This window comes from Arachis hypogaea, chromosome 13 (genome assembly GCF_003086295.3).
Source record: "Arachis hypogaea cultivar Tifrunner chromosome 13, arahy.Tifrunner.gnm2.J5K5, whole genome shotgun sequence".
In the NCBI taxonomy this organism is placed as follows: Eukaryota; Viridiplantae; Streptophyta; class Magnoliopsida; order Fabales; family Fabaceae; genus Arachis; species Arachis hypogaea.
Window position 1 is genome coordinate 96,244,246 of NC_092048.1, and position 8,254 is coordinate 96,252,499.

Sequence of the window (8,254 nt, forward strand, 5' to 3'; positions counted from 1 at the left end):
CTAACGTGGGTACTAACGTGGAAGGAAGAATAGTTGGAACGTTAGTGGGAACGTTAATGGCATCAACTTTGATCTCCACTAACATTTGCGAAGCAAAAAGACCCACGTTAGCTTCCACGTTAACTACATTAACGTGGGAACTAACGTGGAAGGAAAGGGAGATGCCAAAGTTAGTGGAAAAGGTAATCTCCACTAATGTTTGCGAAGCAAAAAGACCCACGTTAGCTTCCACGTTAACTACATTAACGTGGTAGTTAACGTGGGCAAAAGTCTCACCCAGCAGCCTGACCATGACTTCTTCAAACAAGAATAACTTGAGCCACAAAGCTCCAAATGAGGTGATTCCAGTGGCATTGGAAAGTAGGATTCCAGAGCTTTCCAAGAATATATGGCACTACATGGTGGACACTAAATTTGAGGGAGAAAACCTGCCCCGAAAGTGCAAAGATGAACATGGTATCAACCTGTAGTAAGGCCAGCTGACCTCTTCACCTTCCAAGAAGTATAACTCGAGTTGTAGAGCTCCAAATGATGTGCTTCCAAAGGCGTTGGAAAGTAGACATCCAGGGCTTTCCAACAATATAGAATAGTATGGGGTGGACATTAAGTTGAGCTTCAGAAACTAGCAATTTTTAGCCCCTGATCGCGGACGTTATTGGCACTCACGTTTGCCAATAACGCCAGCCACTATGCCAGCAACCCTGTCCACTTCAAAGGAGCATAACTTGAGTTACAAAGGTCCAATTGAAGTGATTCCAGTTGCGTTAGAAAGCTGACATTCATAGCTTTCCAACGATATATAATACTTTATAGTGGAAATGAAATTAGAGTACAAACCAGAGGCATCTTTTAAGCCCCAAAACACCAACTGGGTAGCAAGTATGACGTTAGCCACACTAACTTTAGCACTAACGCCACACTTGTAGCGTTAGTATGGCTAACGGCAGAAATAACGCCAAGTCATCCTGGACCTCAATTTGATTCACTTCTCTCTCAAGTCCACTTCAAAGCTCAAGCAAGCAAGCCCACAAGTGTCAACCAATCAAGGCCACAAGAAGCATCTAGAATAGAAATTTTCATTTCATTGTAATTTGCTTTTAATTTCATTTTGTAATTTAGGAGAGCCTATATAAAGGCCTTAGCTTTTACTTTGAAAATATAGGGGAACGGAGAATTGAAGGAAGAGGGAGAGAGTGAAGACCAATTCGAACTTCTGTGAATTGGCACACTCCAAGGGGAGTGGGTCTTCGGACCCCTCCCCTCCCACACTCTTCTTCCTTTTCTCTTCTTTTCTTCCTTAGGAGTAGTTTCGTTTTCTTTGTATTTTTCATTTATGAATTTTTGAAGTTTCAATTTTAGTTTCAATCTTCATCTTTACTTTTCTACACCTTCTTTCTTTTCTATTTTGGTAGAGCAATGATCAACTAACTCTTTTCATTGGGTTAGGAAGCTCTGTTGTAATTTGATGGATCAATATTAGTTTTCATTATTCTTCTTCTATCTTTTCTCTTGATTTTACTAGAAAGCTTTCAATCTTCATCCAATTGGGTAGTTATCTTGGAAAAGAAGCTATTCATACTTGGATCTCTTCTGAACCTTGGAAGAGGAAGGAAGAGATAATGCTAGAAATGCTTTCTCATGTTGGACCAAATTGGGATTGGAAGGATATGGTGACTATAATCCTACCAACACTTGATTTGGAAATGCATGTGGTATAATCAGTGACCATACTTAATCTCTTCTCATGAGCAATTGACCAAAGAATTGGCTATTGATCAAGATTTGAGAGATTGAATTGCAAGGAATTGTAATTCAATCACTTAAGATTGCCAAGGATATCAATAAATGCATTGATTGAGGAAGAGATGAGAATGAACTTGATCCGGAGGATTGCAATATCTCTTGATCCCAATGTTCATTTTATTTTTAGTTCTTACATTTACTTTATAGTCATTTACTTTTCTTGCCATTTTACTTTTCTGCACTTTATTGCTTTCTTTACAATTCCTGCTGCTTATCACTCCTTAATGATTCGTCTAACTAGGATAATCAATTAACTATTGATTGCTTAATCCGTTAATCTCTGTGGGATTCGACCTCACTCTTTTGTGAGTTATTACTTGACGACAATTCGGTATACTTGCCGAAGGAAAATTGTTGAGAGACAAGTTTCCGTGCGTATCAACAGGAAGAGGAGATGGTAGCCGAAAATAATAATAATGCAAGGAGGATGCTTGGTGACTTTACTGCACCTAATTCCAATTTACATGGTAGAAGCATCTCCATCCCTACCATTGGAGCAAACAATTTTGAGCTTAAACCTCAATTAGTTTCTCTGATGCAACAAAACTGCAAGTTTCATGGACTTCCATCTGAAGATCCCTTTTAGTTCTTAACTGAATTCTTGCAGATATGTGACACTGTTAAGACTAATGGAGTAGATCTTGAAGTCTACAGGCTCATGCTTTTCCCGTTTGCTGTAAGAGACAGAGCTAGAATATGGTTGGACTCTCAACCTAAGGATAGCCTGAACTCTTGGGATAAGCTGGTCAAGGCTTTCTTAGCCAAGTTCTTTCCTCCTCAAAAGCTGAGTAAGCTTAGAGTGGATGTTCAAACCTTCAGACAGAAAGAAGGTGAATCCCTCTATGAAGCTTGGGAGAGATACAAGGAACTGACCAAAAAGTGTCCTTCTGACATGCTTTCAGAATGGACCATCCTGGATATATTCTATGATGGCCTATTTGAATTAGCTAAGATGTCATTGGATACTTCTGCAGGTGGATCCATTCACCTAAAGAAAACACCTGCAGAAGCTCAAGAACTCATTGACATGGTTGCTAATAACCAGTTCATGTACACTTCTGAGAGGAATCCTGTGAGTAATGGGACGCCTCAGAAGAAGGGAGTTCTTGAAATTGATACTCTAAATGCCATATTGGCTCAGAATAAAATATTGACTCAGAAAGTCAATATGATTTTTCAGAGTCTGAATAGAATGCAAGCTGCATCCAACAGTACTCAAGAGGCATCTTCTGAAGAAGAAGCTTATGATCCTGAGAACCCTGCAATAGCAGAGGTAAATTACATGGGTGAACCCTATGGGAACACCTATAACCCCTCATGGAGAAATCATCCAAATTTCTCATGGAAGGATCAACAAAAGCCTCAACAAGGCTTTAATAATGGTGGAAGAAACAGGTTTAACAATAGTAAACCTTTTCCATCATCCACTCAGCAACAGATAGAGAATTCTGAGCAGAATCCATCTAGCTTAGCACATTTAGTCTCTGATCTATCTAAGGCCACTGTCAGTTTTATGAATGAAACAAGGTCATCCATTAAAAATTTAGAGGCACAAGTGGGCCAGCTGAGTAAGAAGATCACTGAAACCCCTCCTAGTGCTCTCCCAAGCAATACAGAAGAAAATCCAAAAGGAGAGTGCAAGGCCATTGATATAACCATCATGGACGAATCCAAAGAGGAAGGGGAGGACGTGAATCCCAAGGAAGAAGACCTCCTGGGACGTCTAGTGATCAATAAGGAGTTTCCCTTTAAGGAACCAAAGGAATCTGAGACTCATCTAGAGACCATAGAGATTCCATTGAACCTCCTTACGCCCTTCATGAGCTCTGAAGAGTATTCTTCTTCTGAAGAGAATGAGGATGTTACTGAAGAGCAAGTTACCAAGTTCCTTGGTGCAATCATGAATCTGAATGCTAATTTATTTGGTAATGAGACTTGCGGAGATGAACCTCCCCTGTTCACCAATGAACTAAATGCATTGAATCAACTGAGATTGCCTCAGAAGAAACAGGATCCTGGGAAGTTCCTAATACCTTGTACCATAGGCACCATGACCTTTGAGAAGGCTCTATGTGACCTTGGGTCAGGAATAAACCTCATGCCACTCTCTGTAATGGAGAAACTGGGAATCTTTGAAGTACAAGCTGCTAGAATCTCATTAGAGATGCCAGACAATTCCAGAAAACAGGCTTATGGACAAGTAGAGGACGTGTTAGTAAAGGTTGAAGGCCTTTACATCCCTGCTGATTTCATAATCCTGGATGCTGGGAAGGATGAAGATGAATCCATCATTCTTGGAAGACCCTTCCTAGCCACAGCAAGAGCTGTGATTGATGTAGATAGAGGTGAACTAGTCCTTCAATTGAATGAGGACTCCCTTGTGTTTAAAACTCAAGGTCATCCTTCTGTAAACATGGAAAAGAGGCACAGTAAGCTTCTCTCAGTACAGAGTCAACTAAAGCCCCACAGTCAAACTCTAAGTTTGGTATTGCAAGGCCTCAGCTAAACTCTAAGTTTGGTGTTGAACTCCCATATCCAAACTCTAAGTTTGGTGTTGGGAGTCTATAAAATTGACCTGATCACCTGTGTGGAGCCATGAGAGCCCACTGTCAAGCTATTGACATTAAAGAAGCGCTTGTTGGGAGGCAACCCAATTTTTATTTATCTAATTTTATTTTTATTTTATTGTTCTTTCATGTTTTATTAGGTTCATGATCATGTGAAGTCACAAAATAAATAGAAAAATCAAAAATAGAATAAAAAATAGCAGAAGAAAAAACACACCCTGGAGAAAGGACTTACTGGCGTTTAAACGCCAGTAAGGAGCATCTGGCTGGCGTTCAACGCCAGAACAGAGCATGGATCTGGCGTTGAACGCCCAAAACAAGCAGCATTCTAGCGTTCAGACGCCAGGAATGCACACTGAGGAAAGTTGGCGCTGAACACCAGAAACAAGCATAGAACTGGCGTTCAACGCCAGAAACATGCTGCATCTGGGCACTGAACGCCCAGAACAAGCACCAATTCAGCATTTAAACGCCAGAATTGCATGCAAAGGCATTTTACATGCCTAATTGGTGCAGGGATGCAATTTCTTGACACCTCAAGATCTGTGGACCCTACAGGATCATCTCAGTATCTGTGGACCCCACAGGATCCCCACCTACCTCCACTCATACTCTTCCCTCTTCTCATTCATCCTCTCTTCCCAATAAACACCTTTCCCCAAAACCCTTCACCAATCACCTCAATCTCTCTCTTCTCTATTACCCATTCACCACTCACATCCATCCACTCTTTCCCATAAACCTACCTCATAAACCCCACCTACCTTCAAAATTCAAAATCACTTTCCCACCCAAACCCACCCTAAATGGCCGAACTTAACCTCTCTCCATCTCCTCCATTTCTTCTTCTTCTTCATCTCTTCTTTCTTCTCTTGCTCGAGGGCGAGCAATATTCTAAGTTTGATTTGGTAAAAGCATAAAGCTTTTTGTTTTTCCATTACCATTGATGGCACCTAAGACCGGAGAATCCTCTAGAAAAGGGAAAGGGAAGAAGGTGATCCCCAAGGTTGTGGCCAAGAAGAAGGTGATCCCCGAGGTCCCTTTCAAACTCAAGAAAAATGAGTATCCGGAGATCCGACATGAGATCCATAGAAGAGGTTGGGAAGTTCTAACAAACCCCATCCAACAAGTCGGAATTCTAATGGTTCAAGAGTTCTATGCTAATGCATGGATCACTAGGAACCATGATCAAAGTAAGAACCCGAACCCAAAGAATTATCTCACCATGGTTCGGGGGAAATACTTATATTTTAGTCCGGAAAATGTGAGGTTGGCGTTCAACTTGCCAATGATGGAAGAGAACGCACGCCCCTACACAAGAAGAGTCAACTTTGATCAAAGGTTGGACCAAGTCCTCATGGACATTTGTGTGGAAGGAGCTCAATGGAAGATTGACTCAAAAGACAAACCGGTTCAACTGAGAAGACTAGACCTTAAGCCTGTAGCTAGAGGATGGTTGGAGTTCATTCAACCCTCAATCATTCCCACTAGCAACCGGTCTGAAGTTACTATAGACCGGGCCATCATGATCCATAGCATCATGATTGGAAAAGAGGTGGAGGTTCATGAGATTATACCTCAAGAACTCTACAAGGTGGCTGACAAGTCCTCTACTATGACAAGGTTAGCTTTTCCTCACCTCATTTGCCATCTATGCAACTCGGCTGGGATTGGCATAGAGGGAGATATCCTCATTGATGAGGACAAGCCCATCACTAAGAAAAGGATGGAGCAAACAAGAGAGCCCATTCATGGATCTCAAGAGACGCATGAAGAAGCTCATCACCAAGAAATCCCTGAGATGCCTCAAGGGATGCACTTTCCTCCACAGAATTTTTGGGAGCAAATCAACACCTTCCTAGGAGAATTAAGCTCCAACATGGGATAATTAAGGGTGGAACATCAAGAGCACTCCATCATCCTTCATGAAATTAGAGAAGATCAAAAAGCAATGATGGAGGAGCAACAAAGACAAGGAAGAGACATAGAAGAGCTCAAGGACATCATTGGTTCCTCAAGAAGGAAATGCCACCATCAATAAGGTGGACTCATTCCTTGTTCTCAAATTTTCTATTTTTTGTTTTCTTTATATTAAGTGTTTATCTATGTTTGTGTCTTTATTACATGATCATTAATACCTAAGTGTCTATGCCTTAAAGTAGTGAATATGAATCCATCACCTCTCTTAAATGAAAAATGTTTTAATTCAAAAGAACAAGAAGTACATGAGTTTCGAAATTATCCTTGAACTTAGTTTAATTATATTGATGTGGTGACAATACTTTTTGTTTTCTGAATGAATGCATGAACGGTGCATATGTCTTTTGAAGTTGTTGTTTAAGAATGTTAAACATGTTGGCTCTTGAAAGAATGATGACAAGGAGACATGTTATTTGATAATCTGAAAATTCATAAAAATGATTCTTGAAGCAAGAAAAAGCAGTGAATACAAAAGCTTGCAGAGAAAAAAAGAGAAAAATGGCAAAAAAAAAAAGAAAAAGCAAGCAGAAAAAGCCAAAAGCTCTTAAAACCAAGAGGCAAGAGCAAAAAGCCAGTAACCCTTAAAACCAAAAGGCAAGGGTAAATAAAAAGGATCCCAAGGCTTTGAGCATCAGTGGATAGGAGGGCCTAAAGGAATAAAATCCTGGCCTAAGCGGCTAAACCAAGCTGTCCCTAACCATGTGCTTGTGGCGTGAAGGTGTCAAGTGAAAACTTGAGACTGAGCGGTTAAAGTCAAGGTCCAAAGCAAAAGAAGATTGTGCTTAAGAACCCTGGACGCCTCTAATTGGGGACTTTAGCAAAGCTGAGTCACAATCTGAAAAGGTTCACCCAATTATGTGTCTGTGGCATTTATGTATCCGGTGGTAATACTGGAAAACAAAGTGCTTAGGGCCACGGCCAAGACTCATAAAGTAGCTGTGTTCAAGAATCAATATACTGAACTAGCAGAATCAATAACACTATCTGAACTCTAAGTTCCTATAGATGCCAATCATTCTGAACTTCAATGGATAAAGTGAGATGCCAAAACTATTCAAGAGGCAAAAAGTTACAAGTCCCGCTCATCTGATTGGAGCTATGTTTCATTGATATTTTGGAATTTATAGTATATTCTCTTCTTTTTATCCTATTTGATTTTCAGTTGCTTGGGGACAAGCAACAATTTAAGTTTGGTGTTGTGATGAGCGGACAATTTATACGCTTTTTGGCATTGTTTTTAGTATGTTTTTAGTAGGATCTAGTTACTTTTAGGGATATTTTTATTAGTTTTTATGTTAAATTCACATTTCTGGACTTTACTATGAGTTTGTTTGTTTTTTTGTGATTTCAGGTATTTTCTGGCTGAAATTGAGGGACTTGAGCAAAAATCAGATTCAGAGGTTGAAGAAGGACTGCTGATGCTGTTGGATTCTGACCTCCCTGCACTCAAAGTGAATTTTCTGGATCTACAGAACTCCAAATGGCGCGCTTCCAATTGCGTTGGAAAGTAGACATCCAGGTCTTTCCAGAAATATATAATAGTCTATACTTTGGCCGAGTTTAGACGACGCAAAAGAGCGTTGAACGCCAGTTCTACGCTGCAGTCTGGAGTTAAACGCCAGAAACACGTCACGAACCAGAGTTGAACGCCAAAAACACGTTACAACTTGGCGTTCAACTCTAAAAGAAGCCTCTGCACGTGTAAACTTCAAGCTCAGCCCAAGCACACACCAAGTGGGCCCCGGAAGTGGATTTATGCATCAATTACTTATTTCTGTAAACCCTAGTAGCTAGTCTAGTATAAATAGGACCTTTTACTATTGTAGTGACATCTTTGGATTATCTTTTGATCTATTGATCACGTTTGGGGGCTGGCCATTTGGCCATGCCTGAACCTTTCACTT

The 8,254-nt window shown here is 40.5% G+C and overlaps 1 non-coding gene across 1 annotated transcript; it reads right to left on the minus strand.

Annotated features, from left to right (window-relative positions):
* Window positions 1-2,593: 2,593 nt before the first annotated feature.
* LOC112739755 (small nucleolar RNA R71) lies at window positions 2,594-2,701 on the minus strand. The gene has a single exon (XR_003170692.1). It is a non-coding gene; the product is annotated as a small nucleolar RNA R71 (small nucleolar RNA).
* Between the last annotated feature and the right edge of the window lie 5,553 nt (window positions 2,702-8,254).